Source organism: Rhinolophus sinicus, chromosome 17 (assembly GCF_057876585.1).
Source record: "Rhinolophus sinicus isolate RSI-liver-muscle chromosome 17, RSI-T2T, whole genome shotgun sequence".
Classification (NCBI taxonomy): domain Eukaryota; kingdom Metazoa; phylum Chordata; class Mammalia; order Chiroptera; family Rhinolophidae; genus Rhinolophus; species Rhinolophus sinicus.
In genome coordinates this window covers 51727217-51748385 of record NC_142517.1, presented here as the reverse complement: position 1 = coordinate 51748385, position 21169 = coordinate 51727217, and the positions used below count along the sequence as shown (strand labels likewise).

General features: G+C 44.4%; 1 protein-coding gene across 6 annotated transcripts in view; it reads right to left on the bottom strand.

Moving 5' to 3' along the window:
- Positions 1 to 21169, bottom strand: part of LPP (LIM domain containing preferred translocation partner in lipoma) — a 652405-nt gene that overhangs the window by 609077 nt on the left and 22159 nt on the right. Inside the window, exon 1 of one of the 6 annotated variants that reach the window (XM_019752113.3) lies at positions 18791 to 18890. The exons of the other annotated variants lie outside the window; for them this stretch is intronic. The gene's annotated coding sequence lies outside the window, so the exon portion shown is untranslated. Of the gene's footprint in view, positions 1 to 18790; positions 18891 to 21169 lie in introns of those variants that run through there. 6 annotated transcript variants of the gene reach the window in all.

Genomic DNA, 21169 nt, shown 5'->3' with positions numbered 1-21169 from the left:
AGAACGAGATTGCTCTTTGAAGAAAGGTAGTCATTTCCGCAGTGTCTCATGTATTACAGTACATCTAGCATCTCTGGCCCTGACCACTACATGGCAATGGTAGACTGGCCTCCAGCATGAAGACAATGAAAAAACACTTCACCACATTTGCAAATACCCCTAAGAGATAGCATTGCCCCAGAGGAGAATCACCCGACCACTGCCACCCTACATGAAACCTCCCTTGTTTCTCAATCCAGTCAGAATAATGTCTCTGAATTTGCTCAGCCTGCTATCTAGGATATCGATCATGACGTTCCTTATACGATTCTTACTATGTGTTTAACTTACTCCCTTTCCAGTGAGGGCTCCCAATGGAAGAACCCAGGACCCCTCTGCCCACAGTGCCAAATCTACCCCGATGTCAGGCTCATAGTAAATGTTTAATAAATATTTTTGAACAAATTGTGCAAACAGGACAACTGTCCAGGGCATGATTCTCAGGGGGAGATTAAGCTGAACTGGAATATTATAAATCAACCACTGCTGTCAAAACTAAGAAGAACCCAATTCAGAAACTGAAATTGAGCAAATGGCCTGTTTTTTTGGAATATCAAGTATATTAATGTTATATATTTTATGTAAATAAACAAATATTAAGTAGGATATCATACCTAATTATATTAAAGTATTATAATTAATTGTACATATTAAGTATTATGGGATAAAAACCCCTAGGCATTTTTAAATGAACGTGTTGGTGACAGACATATTCTCTCAATTGGTTCAATCAGAGTTTCTTTCTGCCCTCTAAAGTGCCTTCTTGTACTACAGAAGCAGACTGCTAAAAACTACATTTCCCATACTCCCTTGAAGTTAGTAAATTAGGTCCCAGCAATAAGACATACTTGTGTGAAACTTAGAAGGCAAACATGAAGCTAAACCATCCTGCTGCTATTTCCACTGGCAAGCAATATTGTGGAATCCTGAGTCAAAACGCCACTCCACTTGGCAATACACTGCCCCATCACCAACTCTGAGGATGTGGAGAAAAGTTGTAGAGCCCTCAGCAGTGACTTCCTAATGTCATCTTCCTTATCCGTGGACGTTGGCTATGGAATAAATCGTTTGACTTAATAGCTCCAGACGTAGCCTCCTGGTTCCCATTGCTCCAGCTTTTCCAATAATTTTGTTAGCATCTTTTCCCCTGAATTAATCCCTTTCCACTTACATTGTGTGGAATGTCTTTCCTACGTGTAAGCCTGACAGAGGCAAGAAGGAAAATAAAAACCAACAGATCAATGAATTGATCATCCATTCCTCTATTTCTTGGTCTGCTCAAGTAAGACCTATGTCTGTGTATACCTAAGACCCTCTTTTGCCTCTATGAAGGGGTGAAAATATCTCACTTTATTGCACTGAGCACGACAGGCTTAAGAGACCTAAGTGGCAGGTGACGTAAGTTCATCAGAACTACACCAACAAGCTCATGGTCAATATAAACTCTAATTCCTATAACATTAGGCATAGTTCTAACACAATTACTAACTCTTTCCTGAGAATTCTTGGCTTGACCTCTTTGTTTTCCAGATTTGCCACTGAACATTCCAGGACCTCAAAGGCATGCCGGCTACACACCCAGCCCATCTGCTCCGTGCAGCCCCACAGAGTCAGCCTCCAGAAATGACTGCTCCTGTCCTTGCTTCCTTGTGTGTAAAATCGAGTTATCAATAGTACTTTCCTCATAAATCTGTACAGAGGATCAGCAGTGACTGGCACACAGTAATTACTTGCCAAATGTCACCTAGAGTGTAAACTGAGGAACAATCTTAGGACACAGGTATAAGTCCTGTTTTACAAGTGAGGAAACTGAGACTCAGAGAGATTACACAACTTGCCCAAGGTCAGATGGCTAGTAAGCAAGGGGTGGAGGCAGCACCCAAATCCATCTCCACGGCCCTCCACGAAATGCAAAGCTCTTGCTCTTCAGCATCCTGCTTGCTGACATACACAGCTAATGGAAAAATGTGTTACACTGGAGGAGGAAAAACAGCCTAGCTATAACGGAGCTGTACCTTGGGAGCTCTCTGGGCATCACAGGACGACAAGGCCAATGTCATAAGCCCTGCCCTTCAGCACAGTCAGCTCCTGTGTGTAAAATTAGCTCAGCTCTGCTCCAGTGCTGCCTGGAGCCCCAAGGCAAAACTCACCCTGGGCACAGCATGCCCTCACCTGACCCTCAGTCCCAGGAAGTATCCCTCATGAACCTCATTAGGGCCTGGGATGACTCATTTTGCTCTTTCCTATCTCTGGCTGCTGAGGTCACCTCGTTGCTATCCAGAAAGGCAGTTCCAAAGGAGAAGTAAAGATGAAAATGTAAGCAACCATTCTTCATTCCTTTCTTCCAGTGTGGCTCTCACGTAAGGATGGGGTGCCTACTGCCATGCCAGCTGTGTCCGAGGAGAAACAGACTCTGCTGAGTTAGATAACCCAGCTCAGGACCGAAGATAGACTAGCCCAGATAAACTGCTGAGACCTCCCTCCTTCTTTTACTCTGGGGACGATGGTATTGATCAGAGGAGGGGCCTCTTCTACATTCTGAACACAGCACAATGATGGTGACCATTGTGGTCTCCCCTGCATACTTCCACACCAATGCCACCAGTCTAGAGGGCACATCTCAAACACAGTCTCACCTGAACCTTCCTTGCGCCCATCCCTACCTAGTTAGAATTTCCATCAGAAATCCCACAATGCCTTATTATACCCCTTATTATTTAGCATTTATTTGTTCAACATACACGTATATTTCTTGCACACCTAAGTTGAACTTGAGGATACAGAAGTGAAAGGAATGACTGTTGCCCTCAAGGAAATGCAACCAGCTTCAAAAAACAGCTGAAAATGGGGGTGTGGAGATATCAGGGGTCAGAGACATATTCTAAGCAGAAGCGACATCAGAGCAAAGCCCTGAAAGGCACATGGGAGCTATTCTAATAAACTACGGAGAGGAGCATCTTTTGACAAGAGACCAGTATGTGTTAAGTCATGGAGGCTACAGAGAATCCCATGCTTATTCTTGGAGCACAAGATCTGTCTCGGAGATGAGTGAGATAAGGGAGGAAACAGACAAGGGCCAAATTACAAAGAGTCTTCTATTTCATGCAAAGGATTGTGGATTTTACCCTGGATTTTACCCTGGGAAATCATTGCAGTGTTTTAAAAACAGAGATATGGCCTGAATGCATTTGCATTTTTGGAAAGTCACTCTGGAAGAATAGCAGAGACTGGAATAGAGGAGGGTGAGACTAGACAATGAAGGCCAGGTGAGAACTGATGAAATACAGCAGGGTCTGGACTGAGGCAAAACAGCGAAGGCAGAGGAAGGGTAGGTAGGTGTAGTCAGTGTCGTTACTTGCGAAGATCTGAGGAGGATCAGATAAAAAGGTGAGGGAAAGGGAGGAGACATCCAGGATGAGTCCCATTTTTCCAGACTTAGGTGACTGAGTAAGATGGCTGTTGATTTCATTCGCCAAGATGGCAAAACTAAAATACATACTGAGTCTCAGGCAACTTTAAGAATTCTAATTGGAGTGTCCAAATGGTACTTACCTACATGGGTCTGGAGCTCAAGAGTTCCAAATGAAACCTAAACCCCTAGGAGTCATGAGCACAGAGACAACATGGATGGATGAAGACAAACCGACATTTATGGGATCTGAGGAGCAACAAAAGCCAGCACAGGAACCCTGAGGAGAGTCCAGAGACGTAGGAGAAGAATGAAGAAAGACAAGGAAGCAAGAGTGGTCAACAGTGACAAAATCACAGAGGCCAGATCAAAGCAGTGCTAAACATGAATGCCTCTGGCTTCCATAGACCTGGGCGAGAGCAGCTTCTGTCAGCTTGAAATGGGCTAAGAAGCCAAAAGAAGGTGAGCAAGTAACTAAGCATAAAAGCAGAGAAGGAAAGAAGAGGGACGGCATGTTTTCAGAGAGGACATATGGGTGCATATCTTCTACCAGACAAGCTTCAAGAGCCGAGCTGCCCAGTGGAAATATAATTCAAGCCATAAATGTAATGTGTCATTTCCTAACAGCCACATTTTCCAAAAGCAAGAAGAAACAGGAGAAATAAATTTTACTAATATCTTTTCTTTAACCCAGTATGTCCAAAATAGTATTTGAAAAGTAATGAACATAAAACTTATTAATAAGATAGTTTACATTACTTTTTTGCACTAAGCCTTTTGAAATCTGGTATTTTATACTTACAGCACATCTCAGTTCGAACTGGCTGTATTTTCTTTCCCCAAGAGCCGCAAGTCATTCTGGTTTAACTTTGATCAATCAGGGCTCAGCATGGAAGCTGACAAACTGTACTTTTTTTTTTCTTTTTGCAATATGATGAAATTAATGGATAGGTGATAGATGGAAGAATGGATGGATGGACTGTCATTCCATTGTGAAAATTAGTGAATTCTCCATGGCTTTTTACCCTCTATCAACTATACTTTAAATTTCCAGCCTTGGGTCATACTGTGACTAGGGCCTTGGTATAGCTTAATATTAATACAAATAGTATAACTTCCATTCCCTCTAAATTTCCTCTTTGCCTTCAAAAATCACAGACAATGTTGTCAGTGTCTCTAATTTTCTGAGAGCAAAACAACACTGTCAAACAATAGTCAGAAGATCTGCCACTCACATTGATCTCAAGCAGGGCACTTTACCTCTCTGAGAATCGACTTTCCCTACCACAAAAATATAACCCCAACTCTGCATATCTCGTAGGCTCATTGTAAAATTCAAAATAGTGAAAACACTAAGTACCACACAGAAGTAAGGCATCACCCAGAAGTCCCCCTATATTAAATATACACCATATGAGCTTATAATATTACCAACTTCAATCACGTTTACACGCACACATATATAAACAGATAAAACTCTGCGTGACTACCTTAACATTTGTATTCTAATTTCCAACATCACTATGCTTCCCTTTTGCCTTCAAAAATCATACAAGATGTGGTCACTCTGGCTTTCCTAAGGAAAAACAATTAGGGTTTCCCTGAATCAGAACACTCCGAGGTCTGTGGAACTGGACAAGGCTTAGTTACAAAGTGAAGACTAAAAAGTGCTGGGGCAAGACATGACCAAGCCTGGGAGATGGTATGGTTGAGGGTTCCATCACTTTTCTAGAGTTGAAACACAGAAATCGCCCTGGATTGGCCAGACATCACTTATAATTTGATAGTGAAAAATATTCTCCACTCCATACAACTTCCAAGAGCTGAATGGCAGTGACTACTCGTTTTCATTCAGCTTTTTGAGCATGATACACAGAAATACTTTGGGGATGAGAAAGGTGTGAAGCTGAAATGAGGACTTCTTAGGGGCATAGTTGCCAAGTGGAGAGAAAAGGAAAAAAAAAAAAAAAAAAAGGATGGTCAATTTGTCTGTTTAGCTGAACAGGTCACCATCAACAGACCTGATTTTTAAAAACTGTTCAAAACTCTGTAGCTCACATAACAAGTAGGAAGTCCACTCACATATACCAGAGACAAAGGAGCTCATGCGATCTTCCAGCACCCCGGTTTTAGCGGGGAAGAAACAAAAAGAAAAAGAAGAGAACGTGGAGGCCCTGAGTTGGGGGTTTAGGGGGCCTTGCTCATGGGGACAGAGTATTGGAGTGGCACAGCAGTGCCTTAAAACCTATTGGTCAAAATCCAAATTTTTGGCTATTTCCTTTTATGTGACCTCCAATTTTTTTTAAAGCCAAATTAAAAATCACCCACTGACTGACCCAACCAGATAAAGCTATTGATACACAAGTCGCCGACTACAATGCCAGGAAAAATTTTGAAATAGATAAAACTTAGCTGCAAATGTCCTTTAATCCAAACTCTGTTCTATCAATAAAAGATAAATGATTGTTCCACTTGTTATTTCCCAGCCACACATTTTCCAAGGCCAGTGAAGTTCTTGTGGCAAGGCAGCCATCACAACCAGTCCCCACCAGACCACGCACACGAACGTGTCACCCTTCAGTGCCTGACCACACACAGCGGAAGTCAGACTTGTGTCTCACTGGCCAGGTCTTAAAGAAAAACCAGAATGCACTAACATATCACAGCACGTACTATCGTAAATGGCAGTGCAGGGTAGAGTCAGTTTAGAAAATGTTGCTGCTATTGTTTAACAAACACTTATAGGGCACTTGTTATATGCCCTACAATTTTCTAAGCACTTTACAAATATTAATTCTTTAACCTTTCCAACAGCCCCTATAAAAATTTGGATTTTGACCAACAGGTACCATTATCATTATTCCCATTTTATAGATGAGGAAACTGAGGCATAGGTAGACACAGAGCTAGGCAGTGGCAAAGCTGGGAACTGAATCTGGCCAATCTGGCACAAGGTCTGTGCTCTTCACCAGCATGCTATGCTGTCTCTCAGTTGGTTTTGTTTTTCTGCCCTTGTTTTAATTCTTAGGGGAGGAGTACCAAAACACAAACATTAACGTCTAGTAAGAAATATGAAGGGCACACAAACTGACACACTATCCTCAGCATGACTGACACAGTCTCTCCCTAAACTCAAGTTACAGGAGAGGCCAAATCGTAACCGGGAACCGTGTTATTGATTTCCTCTGAGAAAGCCCTGTCACAAGACCAGAAATACACAGGAACCCTGTGACCAACGTATTCTCTCTGTCAACGTCAAGAGGACATCTTGCAAGAGTGAAAGTCAAGTCAAAGGATCAGGCACAGCAGGACAGACAGATTGAGGAAGCCATCGCCCCATGAGTGGTCTTGCCGAGGGCCTGGAAATCACGTGAGCCGAGGCTCCCTCTTCACTGAGTCCTGCCAACACTCGGAGCAAGGACTCAGGCCCCCATTCTGCCGAAGAGGATACTGGTGTCTCCAGTTTTTGTTATAAGCCTACACTTCTATGCAGGCAAAGCACCCTACTCCGCACGGATGCAACTACAAACTCACGGGACACAGAGGCAGCACTGTGTAGGAATGGAACATTCTGGCTTCGCAGTCAGACACATCCTGTTCCTGCCTGCCATGGCGTGATGTGCAAGACACATACTGAGTTCTGATTTCTCCACGAGCAAAGGATAACAATCCCTGCCTCATGGGGTTACTGAAGATTAGAGACAATGAGAACAAAGTGCCTAACACCTGGCACCCGGCAGTTATTATGTAAAAACAAACGTAAAAATAAAAATCGCCTGCTCCCCCAACTCGGGACCTTTTCCCTTCCCTTGTGGGAGGGATAAAATGGATGGGCCGCTCCTCCTCCTTTCTTCCCTGATCTTTCAGTGGTACCACTGTGCTCATAGTCACCTGAGAACAAAATCCCTGAAGCCCCAACGTTTCAATTGTCCAGTCAAGTTCTGTACTGTTTCACGCATTGGTGCTCTTACAGGTTCTCCCTTTACCAAACTCCTATTCATCTTACAAAACCCAACTCAAGCATCACCGACCCCATGAAGCCTTTCCAACTATTCCCTCCTCTGTGCCTCGTGTGTATATCAGTTATTACACTGATGACACTAAAAGATAAATGAATAACCTCATGCAAGGATGATATTCACCGGTACTCAGAGATATGGCAACATGGGTTGCTAAAATATTTAAATATTCCCTTGCCGATTGGAAAACAGCTTCTCTTTCAAGGCCCCCAAGTGTCCGCACCCACCCCAATTTTCCTAGTCCCCCCTGAACCTCCCCTCAATCCAACAATGAAAAGGTTCTCCCAGCAAAGCTGGTGTCTCTTCAGCAGGACATTATACACATTTCAATATCATCTATACATGGATAACTCAACTACTAAACTGAATGCTGATATACATGCTTTTTGGAACAGGACAGATATTAGTTACTGGGTGGAATGCTCCTTAAGGGCTAGAAGCACTTGCCTCCTCAGCATCCAGGTCTCTCCACCTAGGGCAAGCTCACGGCAAATGCTGATTTGATTCGTTGTATCTCTTACGCCTCTCCCTCCTCAGCCACAGCCTGACACACAGTAAGCCTTCAATAAGTATTTGCTGCCCAACTGCCCCACTCTGTGCAAATCTGAAATCAGCCCCAGTCTGACTCCCACCTCCCCTAGCTACAGTAATGGACTGTAGTAATGCAATCCATCTCCCTGACCCCAGCTGCTGCTCCCCTAGCCCATCCTCTCCCACTTCCAGTGACACAACTAGAGGCCAGCCCTTTGCCCTTCACCGCCAGTAGCCCCCTGATGCTGACAATTCTGATCCAAAGTCTTCTGAGGATGCCATGGGGGTTCTCAGTCTCCCCTCATTCTAGGAATAAGGAAATAACCAAATGAAACAGGTTTCCTCAAAGCACACAAAAGGTAATGAAGGAAGAAGTTATTCCTTTAAAAGTTAACCAAAGCTGTTACAAACACAAACACAACTCCCTGTATTTTTATAACCTATCAAGGTTCTAAAAACAGTTGCACAACAAAATGACTCACTCCCTCTTCACTCCTCATCCAGTGAAGTAGAAAGGACAGGGATTACTTTCCTCGATATTAATGATGGGGAGGTGACTTCTCCAAGTAATACAGTTGGTTCGCCTCATAGCCAGGGCTAAATTCTCACCTCAGGAATTGCAATCCAGAGCTGTGTGGTGTCCCTTGGGTCAACTATCTCATTCGTGCACCAGTTTATGGACTAGGATGTAAAAACACAACATGTAACTCGGTCACTTGCTGTCGCCTAACGCGTCTGTCTTCTCTTGAGCAGCACTTTCCCACCCTCTGAAAGGATGGATTTGTTTACTTTGTTGTCTGTCTCACTTTGTAGACTGCAAGCAATGTGAGGCCATGACTTTGCCTGTCTCCTTCGTCACTATATCCCCAGCACCTAGAACACAGCACGCTTGACTGTGGAAAGGAAAGAATTAGAGTCAGACCCAACATTGACTCCCTCCACTCTCAGTTACCAGCAGCTTAACGGACAAATAATGAAACCTCTCCAAGCCCCAATCTCTTCATCCTTAAATCCAAATAATGTCACCTAGTCCCCAGTGTGTTTGGAAAGTTTAAAAAAAAAAAAAAAGGAATATTCACCAGCGCACAACACAAGACAAGCGGTCAGTAAAGCCTCCTTCTCCCTTTCTCTACCAGTCCCCAGCTGTGCTTCCTTCATGTGCCTCCCATCCCCAAATGGCTCCTTCTCTTACCAATCACCCTCCTTGCCTGTAATACTTGGAACCACAAAGATGCCCTTCCCCACCTCTGAATGTCAGCCCTTCCCGCCGAACCCTTTCTGAGACAGGTGTCTACAAAGGGGACCTAGGCAGAGCTCACAACTACAGCCAACCACATGTTCATGTCTGCCGAGCTTTGACCTACTTCCCAGCCAGACCAAAGCAGGTGACGACAGTAGTGATTCAGCAACGTCTTTCGTTTTTTTTCAAGTCATCTTAACCATGGGACATAACCCAGAATTATGGGCTCACAGAGCTCAGAGCTGAAGGGTCTTCAAAGCCCAGGACATCAGGTCTCACTCTCTTATTTGATAGATGTGGAATCTGTGTTCTAGAGAATGGAAGTGTCTTAGCCAAAAACAAAATCCCAAATTCCCCAAAGACCAGAAACAACAACATGGTTCCAATTATATTCTAAGAAAGGGTCCTGGCTTGCCTACACTTTCTCTCATCTCAGAAATGATTCCTTGTGTCTCAGAGCTTAGATTCTGCCTGATTCCATTCCAAGCAAATGTATTCTCTCCATTGTTAAATATCCTGTATCTTTCTATATGATAGAAATGTTTTCTAATTTCCAGTTCCACAAAGTATAGTTTACACACCTAGAAATAAAATTGCAAATGTTGTAAATCATAAAAGATTGCATAAGAAAAGAATGAGCTAGAAGAGAGGAGACATGTTGTCTAGACTTGGTTCTGCCATTAACTACTTGCCTGACGTTGAGTGAGTACTTCTCCCCTCCAGGTCCCCTTTTTCCCACAGTAAAATGGGACTGTTGGACCATATCCTCTACAAGCTACTACCGTGTTTCCCCAAAATTAGATTGGGTCTTACGTTAATTTTTGCTCCAAAAGACACATTAGGGCTTATGTTCAGGGGATGTGATCCTGAAAAATCATGCTAGGGCTTATTTTCCGGTTAGGTCTTATTTTCAGGGAAACACGGTGTATGCTGTGCCTATGTACCTCCCCGTCACCTTCAATACAATTCTGTCACTCACTATTCAAAAGAATTAGACTGTGACTCATTAAGCTCATAGTTTTCCCACAGTGCAACTGGGTACATATCGTTTAGCATGTGATCAGTGTTCATCAATGAATTTAAAGCTTTTCAAAGACAAGGGTCCCATTTATGTCATTATATCACTCAGACTTTGTAAATACCATAGAGTAAATGCTGCCAAACTGATGAAGTTTTATAGTAATGCAATGCTGCAGGATGACAATAAAACAATAAGACAGTCTTTTCATTATATCACATTTAGGCTTCCCATGACTGTGGATTCCTTCACAGTGGTCCCTTTGTTCTAATAATCCTGCCATTCCTCAAATCCCTGCCTTATAAATTACATGTAGAAGCAGCTGTAGATCTTATAGAATATTCTTAATGCAAGTACATCTTTGATTTTTGAGAATAATTTTGAGTTTTCCAATAGTCTCTGAGAGATAATTCCAGGGAATAAGGAGGTGGATCCAGTCGGCGGTGATCATGTTGGATAACACTTGGCCAAAAAAATTATTACGTAAAGTTTTCTGGGTGACAAAGAACATCATGAGCATAAGTCACAGAGCCTCGGCTGACCCCAGAGGACTCATTTAAAGAGAGCGATACTCAGTGGATTTCTAGATAGTACCAGGTTTGCAGTAAGTCACACTATAGCTTCCTAAAGATGCCAAGAAAACTCAAGGTGCTGATTCAGAAGTGGTGCTTCTCTCCTGCTTCCTACCGCCTCTTTCCAAAAAAAAAAAAAAATTTAGTAAGAAATGCCAGGCGATCCCTATTAGAATACAAGCATAATCATTGGACTATGTCCTCAAAGATGACATAGGTTTCCCAGTTTTCTTTCCCTACTAAGCATTCATAAAATAAATTAATGGAAAAGGCCTTGTGCATTAAAATGTCCATAACAGTGTTATTTATAAGAGCAGATCATTGGCAATAATCCATATCAAAAAACATGTAAATGGTGAAATTTTAAAACAGTAATCCACTCAATGGACTATGAGAGTGGCCATTAAAAATACAAGAATTATAAAATAGTCTGGAAATGTTTATGAATATTCAGTGGAGAAAAAAAGAGCAAACAAAACTGTCCATTAAGAATATGTATAAAGAAATATGGGTGGACAATATTTTAATAATATACCTTCTTTTGAATAATAAGTATAGCCAACAGCTAATGGCATGACTCAGGACTCCTCCAGGAGAGCCTGGAAATATCTGGAGTTATGATAAAGACACAGTGGTTTACATAGAAGAAGGCAATCAGGAACTCCAGAAAAAAGACAAAAGACTGCATGAGAAATCATGAACGAAATTTGAAATCAGTCCAAAATAAAAATTTTTAAAAAGTTGATGGGACTTCAAGAAAAAAACACAGAATAGATTACAAGCAGGCAAAACAACAATTACTTAGTGTTTTTCTCCCAACCAAAAAAGATATGTGTAATTTTAAATTTAAAAAAAAAAAAAAAAAACACGTTTTATATATATAAGCAAGAATCTCATTATCTAACTAAAACAAACAAAAATCTGTGATAATTTTAAACAATTAGAGGATAATTAGAAGGATCTGTTAGATTTTGATGGTAAGGGAAAGTTCATTCCCCTGTAAGTGGCTTAAAGGTGGTGACCTCAGAACCCTAGAAAAGGAAATGAAACCACAGCACATGACTTAGCCCTGTATTGAGCAATATTTGCCTAGAAATCATAATGTAAATGTTGATTGTTTTCAGCTTTTGAAATCAACCCACAGACACAGCACAGGAGGCTCAGTTATGGTTATAAAACCTTATACAACTGCAGGTATACATGTGTCCATTATAAATGCTGGAGATGCAAAAGGTAACATAAAAACATAACTCACAAATTATGAAACTAGTAACTCAGAAACTAAAGATATACAAATATTATTTAGAGATACGACAATAACCACTAGAAGAATTAAAAACAAAAAGTGGTTACAAGTGAGGAATGGGACTAGAAGAGATGGAACAAGAAATTCTTGTCTGTTTTATATATTTTTTTAATATAAATGCTTTTGTGTTATTTGATTTTATTTTTACTATGGCATTTGTTTTTAACATCCTTTAAAATGTTTTAAAAAGAAGAAGAAAACATTTCAAAGGAAAACATAGCTGCAAATAGCATGACCCAGAGGTCACGAAAGTCAAATGTGAAGGGGTTTTTTGGGGGAAACCATCACAAAATGTCACTCTTATGGAGATCTCTAAGTACACAACGAGGTCCCTTTGTAAAATACTTTGCCCCGTTTTAAAAAAACCCCTTTTCCACTTCTCTCCCCAAGCTCTTTAACTCTCTCCTAACATCCTCCTATACAATCTTGCCCCTCAACTCTCTTCACTGGCTTCAAAACGAAAAGCAGTCCCTAATGAAAACTTGAAAATGTAAAGAATCCCTGAGGAAACCCCAAAATCAACAGACAGCTCAGGCTGCACAAGCCTGTGGCCTAGAAGCGCACCAAGGCAGGAGGTTGGAGCTATAATTAGCTGCTTCTGGGCAGACAACAAGGACTCCTGTTCCCTGGAAAGGAGGTAATTAAAGGAGGCAGATTTCGGCCTGAGGTGGTAAGTCTCAAGGAACTGTGGCTCCAGGCAATCCCAACCTGCACCCTGAACGAGGAAATAGGAACCCGCAGGCCTGACACTCCATTCCTAAACCATTTTTAATTCTCCTCTCTGGTTTCTAAAGCCAGGGAAATGCCAGCCATCAGCCCAATCACTTTTTTCAGTCACCTAAGACTCATTTGCTGGGGACCCACTAGGTGCCAGGCATTATGCTCCGTGCCACAAGGAGGGCACAACCCTGCCCTCATGGAGCTGACAGGTGAGATGGGCAGAAGCAGAACTCATAGTTCCCAGCACTCGGTAAGAAATGAGCCATATTAAGAGGGGACGGCAGGAGACCACTGCTTACTGGGGAAGCCTGGGGAGGACCTTCCAGAAACCATGCAGAGGCTTAACTGGAACAAATGGAAATAACATGAACATGTGAAAGTGAGGTGGCTTTCTAGAAGGTGAAAATTACATGAGCAAAGGCACAAAGTCCGCACACTGTGGGGCATATGGGGGGAGTGTTACCCATTGCAGATGGAACAAAGGCAGGTAAAGAAGATTCACATTCACGACTGTCATTTATTGGGTGCCTCCCACGTGCCAGCACTGACTTTTTTTTTTCAGATATATATCTATATATTTTTACTTTTTTTACTTATTTTTTTATTAGTTTCAGGTATACAAAACAATGTAATAGACATTTATCATTTATATCCCTCAGGGATGATGTAGATGCCAGCACCGACTCTTGGTAGGACTTTCGCTCCAAGCCCTGCAACCACCCTACCAGATAAGAATATTTTCCTTCTATTTTACAGATGAAAGATCTGGAGCTCAGGGGGGAGGAATAACATTCCCAAGGTCACAGAGCTATAAAGTAACAGAGCACAAACTCACAATCAGGCCTTTTTGGCTTAAAAACTCAACCGTTTTCTCCCTGTGCCACCAAAAGGAGTTGAAAAAGAAGGCATCTCTACAAACAGGGCCGAGGACATAGACCAGTGACCATGTGTGAACATTTCTCTGAGCTCAGAGCAGCATTCTCAGGGATCGCCATTTTTAGGGATTTCCAAAACCCTATAGTGCTCCTGTGCTTGTGTTTAACACTCCCTCTCATAATGTCCAACAACTTAGCTGTCACTATCACGGCGTTTAGAGCCTTTCAAAACCTGGGCACTGATGCAGCACTCATCTCCCAGGGTTTCACACTCCACAGGGTCCTCGCTTTGTTAAGTAGGAAAGGATCACACAGCACGACCCACCAAAAACCCGCAGGTCTGAGCTCTGTCGCCAGGAGCCTAGGGCGTCAGGAGCTCCAGCTTCATGCCCCTGTCTCACATCTCAGCATCCTTCCACCTGAAAGCCTCCAAATATAGCCAGGCTTCTCGGATGAGTGGCCCAGGGCAGCAGCTCTAGCTAACGTGTCTCTTGAAACACTGCATGGCGAGGTCTACTGCTGCAGTACTGTATCCATCTGGTTTTTCTCCCTGCATATCCACTAAAGACTACCTTTGCGCATAAATTTGACAAGAATGACAGCAAAATTCCTCTGTTTGGGAAGAAGAAGAGGCCCAGAGGACGGGAGGCTTCAAATGAAACTGAATCATGACCTTGTCATGAAAAAAAAAAGATTTGAGATCTAACTCAGCTACAAGATGGGCCAATTTCCCCATGACAAGTGGCAACTCCATGGTTTAAGGATGTTGCTTTGCTATTCTGTAAAAAAAAAAAAAAGTGGGGAGTTTAACTAAAATAACAGCCTAAGGATTGTCCTCCCTACATCACACCCACTGACCATTTCCTCTTACCTCAACCCTTCTTAGAGGCAGACACATGAACGCTCCTGGCCCTTTACTTGGACATCATGACATTGGAACGACGGTCGGTACTGAGACTTGCTACTTAAAGATAGGTGTGCACTGCATGCCTTGGCCCAGGTTTGTAACGTTGCTACACATGAGCAAGGGTTCAGCTGGCTACCAGCTACCCAGATACTCCCATGAGAATTCTTCCATGAATTCTTCCAAACGTTCTAGCTTCCGAATTTAAGGGAACTTTCCTGGCACTCTCTCAACCATCCTTCTACTTTCAAAGGAGGTAAGAAATAACTTACACTGGGATAGCACATGAAGGCAGATGAGAGAAGTCCTTCACTCATACCTCTGGCAAAAATGTACTGTGCCATTAGTTGGCTTGGGCCCTATGTTGTGTTAAGTGCCTGGAAACAAGAGCTGACTAACATCTGGAGGCTGCCCTCAAAACATGGAGCCTAATGAGAGGGCATGGATAAGCAAATTATTAAACAAGGGTTGGCAGAGCTCAAATCATGTCATGCATTCCTGATTCACAGGCTCCTCACCAGCAGCAATGTGTATTTCCCAGAAGCTGGCATCCCTGGACTGTTCCGACAGAATGCTAAAACATACTCTCCAATTCTCTCAGCACTGCAACCAGCTGGAAGCGGCGGGAGGAAGATAAAGGACCTGATAGGTTAGTAATACACAGTGGAATCTAGGAACCTCACGCTGAAGGAGGTGGGGTGGGGGGGGATAGAGATAAAACGGAACTTTTTTTCAAGAGCTTCGAGTCACTCCACTTCCCGGGCTTCCAGTTACTAGGAGGTACCAGACAGCCACAGAGACCAAAGTACTGGGATCGCTCCCAGATCTCTCTGGCTTCACACACCAAGGCCCTCAATCCAGGTCCACCAGCTTTGTCAATATCAAGGAGAGCAGAGCTACCTCAAGCCCACTGAGCTAACCAAATGTCCCCCAAGCTTTTACCTACACAGCACCTTCTCCCTGCCCACCCCTTTCAGCTCACTCCTGCTCACCCCCAAAGGTCAGCTCTGCCAGCTCAGGCCATCATAGCCACACAGCAAAAGCTTATGGAATTAGAGAAGGTGCCCTGGCTCTTTCCCCATCTCCTTGCAAAAAAAAAAAAAAAAAAAACAAGGTTTAACTTTTAACTTCTCCCTATGAACTTTAGGAAGAAGGCCAAGAGACTCATTCTTCAGCCCCTTATCATCCAAGGCCCTCCACACTAGGGCCCGCCCCACCTGCCTTCCCAGCACACAGCTCAGTGTGCTCAACCTGAAGGAGTCTACGTATGTGTCCTTCAAAGTCGATTTCAAGTCCAATACTAAAAAAGCACAAGTCCCTGCTCACAGAAACCACCCCCTTCTTCTAAGCTCCCAAGAGCCACTCTTGTCACTTTCCCCACACTGTCTGGTCTTGGAAAGTTTATCTTTTCATGGGAGCATGTCCCCACATCCCGGCTGAGAGAGGAGTTCGTTTCCTGTGGACAAATGCTCACGCCCAGGACACCATCAGAGCCTGACAGTCATGGCACATCTGGGGCACTCAGAAAACATCCAGGCACAGCTCTCATGGCTTAAAGTAGGCCACACAAAGTCAAAAACCAGCTCCTTACCACTGCCCAATCTATACATTTTTACCTATGTACTTTCTATTGTTTTGTGATTGGATCCTCCAGTTAGAATCACAAAGTCTTGGCCACTCGAACCCCCATCTGACAGTCTCCCACCAAGAGGCACATGGTCTCTCTTGGAACACCTTCAGGAAGCAGAAATCTTCCACCATTTGATGCAAGTTTGGGACATGTCTTATCATGTGTCCTTAAATATTAGGTTCTATCTATTTCCATGGGCTTTTTGGTTAAATACTTAGGAGGGGCAGGTGAGAGAGGCTGAGCTCAGGACCAGCCGGGGAAGCAGTGTAGCATGGCAGCTAAGACCTGGAGTTTGAAATCAAGCAGAACTGGCTTCACATCCCAGTCTGCCACGTGGGGTAAAGCATCAAACCTCCCCAGCCTCTCACGGCTGTTGGAGGAATAATGGAAATTTAACTCAGGCAGAGTATCCAGCACAGTGAGCATTCCATAAATGGCAGCTATCATGGTAATTAGTTCTATTCCTGTCCCCCATTCCAGCTTGCCACGTAATCAGAGTGCCGATCACATCCCTTCCCCCCTCCCCCATGATGGCTGTACACCCGTCCATAGGATGTCTCTGCAAAGCCGCAGCCAACCTCCCGTTTTGTTTGCTGCTGGTTGGCATGACTAGAAGCAAGGGCTGACCAGGCTTCCCATTCAAAACCCTGGCATTGAGGAGACAGTGGAAAAACAGAGAAAATTCCGGTTTTTGTTTTTTGGGGTTTTTTGCTACTGCCTGTAAGAGAGCTGTCCACCGCTCTGCAAAGGTGACGGAGGACACCAGATGCCGTGGCAGCTGCCTTAGTCACTGGGAGCTGTCGACATTGCTCAAGCCTCTCCAATCATAGCCCCAAAAACAGACACCAGGAAGGAGGGCAAAGGTGGAGAGGGAATGGGAGGAACAGCGCGTGACTAGGTGTCTGTTCTCCACAGCCAGGCTGCCAAGTCACTCGCCACATTGTGACATGTCAGCCTCAGAGCACCAAGGACAAGGGTGCAACCGCTTCACCCAGTTCCACTTCCTACCCATCACTGTAGGCTGGCAAGAAGTTTAGAGTGCTGAGAAGTGTGTGCTCAGGCAAAGGACACGGATCCATCCTGGCTGTGCACTCAAATCTATGTGACCTTGAGGGGCTGAGTGACCTCTTTGAGCCTCAATTTCTTCATCTGTACAACAGGATACTGGCCTAAACTGCTGGATCTTTAACCAGGGATACCTGACGGAAACACTTAGGGAACTTTTACTAAGTACTCGTGACCAAGCCTAACTCTCAGAGTTTGTGATTCAGGCCTGGGGGGGATGGGGGGGAGTGGGCAGGGCATGTATATATATTTTAAATTCTCTGGCTGATACTGAAAAATCAGAATCATTGGCCTTAAAGATCCCTATGTGCCCTTCAGCTGAGACCATCATGCCTCACCTGAGAGGTTGGCATACAACACGTACTAAACACATTTTTGCTCCTTCCACCCCACCCCACCCCAAAAGCAATGGCAGCCACATAGACTCTGCTAGGCAAGATGGCAGCTGGTGCCACATGGGAAATAAACTGTGTTGGCCTACTAGGCTCATTTCTAAATTTAAAAATACCCGTGGTCCGTCACCAAGAATTTCCTACCAATGGAAAAAATGGGGAGGAGATGCCTGTAAATAAGTCCGTTCTCAAAAGAGCAGAGCTGAACTCTAGAGCAGTGCTTCCCAAATCCTACTGTGCACACACATCACTTGGGGGACTTATTGAGATGCAGATTCTGGGGTGAAGCTGAGATTCTTCATTTTTAAAAAGTCCCACGTGATACCAATGCTCCTGGCCCAAGAAACAAATCTTTGACGAGCAATGCTCTGAGCACAGTCATTTTGAAGGGGTAAATGTGCACATAAATTTTCTGGGCATCTACTACGTACCATTCAGGAACTGTGCTGGGGCTGGAAAGGCAGAGATAAAGAAGACACAAAAAAGAGACATCTCAGCATATATTCACAATACAACATGCTTTAAGTTCTATATCAGAGGCATAGCCAAGGTGCCAGGAGTGTTTCAGCAAGAAGCCATTTATAATATTTGGACAGCATGAAATAGAAAATTATGAGGAACAATGAAGGAGTTACCTCGTGGAGAAGAACAATTACAAAAGAGGATGAACAGCCTGGACCCACTGGGAGGCTAGAACCACGTCAGCAAACTGCATTTGTGTGACCCACTAGCCAGGATGGTTTTTATATTTTTAAGTTTCAAAAAAAGAATATGCCCCATTCACAAAATGGTTCTCCTTAATTTTCTCCTAACAGGATAGTGCCTAGAAATTAATTAGGAAATCAAACCAACAGGTTCTGATTGTCCCAGGCACTGCTAGACAGCCATTCTGACTTCCTCCTAAAAGTAGAGTCAACCAACCCTCCACATGGCTGCACAAGTTACTGCTGATCATCAGGCACAGGTGCCAGGCAAAGGAGAACAAGGTGCCATTGTCTGCCCAATGGACCCAAGGCAGGATGAGGCTGAACGGAAAAGGAGCAAAAGGAGGATGAGAAAGAAAGCCTCACATGTGGAGCCAAGGGCGATGAGGAAGGACGGGACCAGAATGATCACTTCTCCAGCCAGGGGTCATGCTCTTGGAGGACAGAAGAGGCGCAGAGAGGCTATGACGAAGTCCCCTTCATGCTAGATTCCTGGCAGGATGAGAAATGGGGTTCCCGTAAATCAGAAGGAATGCTGCTGGCAGGAGACACTCAGACCTGCTCAAGAGGGCTTTAAATGGAAATATGAGAGCAAGGGAGGAAACTGTAAGTGCCCAGCAATGCGTTGGGCAAACAAGTGTGTCCCAGATACGGCCCTCCAGAAGGGCCGCGGCTCTGGAATCACAAGGGAGAGAGACCAGCCTGGACAGCCCTCCAAGCCCCCAGTGGCACTGGGGCCAAGGCAAGAAACGAGCTGGGGAGCTGAAGCAGGAGCCTGGGAGGAGATGGCAGTACTAAGATGGAGGGCTGCCTATCTGAGGTACATAGATGAGCCAAAGAAGGAATTTCTACTCTGAAGATGGAGGCAACCTAAAATAAGACCACTATGGACGATTCAGTACAGGCTTCAGGGGTGGCAAAGTCAAGAGCCCTGGGGGTCAGCATCCATAATTAATAGGGAATGAGGAGAACTGAAGCTATGTAGGGCCCATATTAAGGCTTTTAAAAGTGTCTCTTTTTCTTTCTTTGTGGAGAAACATGTCTCGATGTCCACAGAGCCACCAGTCTGCAGCCCTGCTGCCGGGACACTTCCTCCGCATTTTGTGCACACACACCCGGATGACAACACTTCACTCGTTGCCCCAGTTTGGTTTGCATGTCTGTTTCCTGTGCAGACCACAACCTCCCAGGCACTGAAACGATGCTTTATTCACCTATTCCCCCAGTCCCTGGAATGGCATGCAATAAACATGGAGACAACAAACATGCTTTACGCTGCATAAGTCATCTACGCCTCTCCTTTTGAACAATGCAAACCGTCTTACGTATTCTCACTCACTAACCAATAGTGTGGCCCACAGTTCAGGGAACCATAGAGGTAAGTAATTACAAGGGGTTTAATTCCAGCCAAGGAAGAGAAGTTTGATACAGTGGGCACAAGAAACACTGGAACAATGATACTGTATTGTCTTGGGTTATGATCTGAAGAAAGGGAGATTCTGGGATCTTGTAAAGCAAAATAGCCAGTAACCAGCAAGGTGCTCAGAGAAAACTTCAGCAACAGAGTAAAAAGACCAACGATGGTGTGTGGAGAAAGGCAAAACCTGAGTGATCGGCCTAAACCGGTACAATGCGGGGAGGGGGGAGACTAAGAGGACCTCAGAGAAGGGAGGAGGAGCTCTAGGGAGGAGGCTGTGAAGAGCACAGAGGCACTTCTGAGGGCCTGCAGTACACTCACTGGGGACAGACTTCCCATGGTGCCTTGCTCTCCCCATCTGTGAAATGAGCTGAATCCCTGCGGTCTCTCCAAGCGCAGACTGGCTATGAAGTTGGAAGAGAGCCTGGACAGCCCAGGAGATCCATCCACCACCGACACAGGTGTCCTAGTGGGACCACAAGAGCCTTGTTCCTCTCGCACTCGTGAGCCGAGGGTATGCAGTGTCTGCCCCACCAGAGCTCCCCGACACACCTGTGCCAAAAGGACATGAAAGGGAGAGTGTGCATTGCATTGGCCCGCCTCACCAATGCTTTCATGGACTCTTATACCCTACACACTTGTCACACAGTCCCATCACCCCAGCATCCCTGTCCTGCCTCAGGCAGCAGCCATCAGAGTCCTCCCCAGGATGACTTCCCTGACTCCAGTGGGCAGCTCCACCTCCATCCCTCATTCTTCTCTAGCTCTTTGGTGCTCCCTTGTAATATGAACACCAATATGAACATTGTACACTTCTCTGGTATTTCGTAACCATGAAGTGCCTTCACACAGACAAGTATTTTAATCCTCAATCCAGACTTAATAGATAGCATTAGCACTCCCATTTTATAGATGAGGAAACTGAGGCCTATGCAAGATATTATCTTCATCTGACCCAGGACCACCCCATCTTCTAACCAGGCCTCTCCCAACTCCTGAACTAATCAAGAAAGATTCAGCAATCATATCCAGTCCTCTCTAATCTAATCTAATCCCTTTGCTGCTAAATAAACCCAGTAATCAAGGTGCCAAGGTCAATCACGTTACTGTCTTTCAGCCTCCTGTGCTGGCCCAGGGTGCAGAACTGTGAAATGGGCCTCAAGGCCCCAGGCAAGGCAGCCGCTGTCACCTTGGCCAGATTCCCCAGCCATGCTCCAACACTGGCACCCACCTTACTTCAATCAGCCCTCCCTCCCAGTCCTGGAGGCTCTCCACTGGTAGGGACCCTGACATCTCTCCTGCATTTCGAGAAAGCCCCTCTTTGGGCT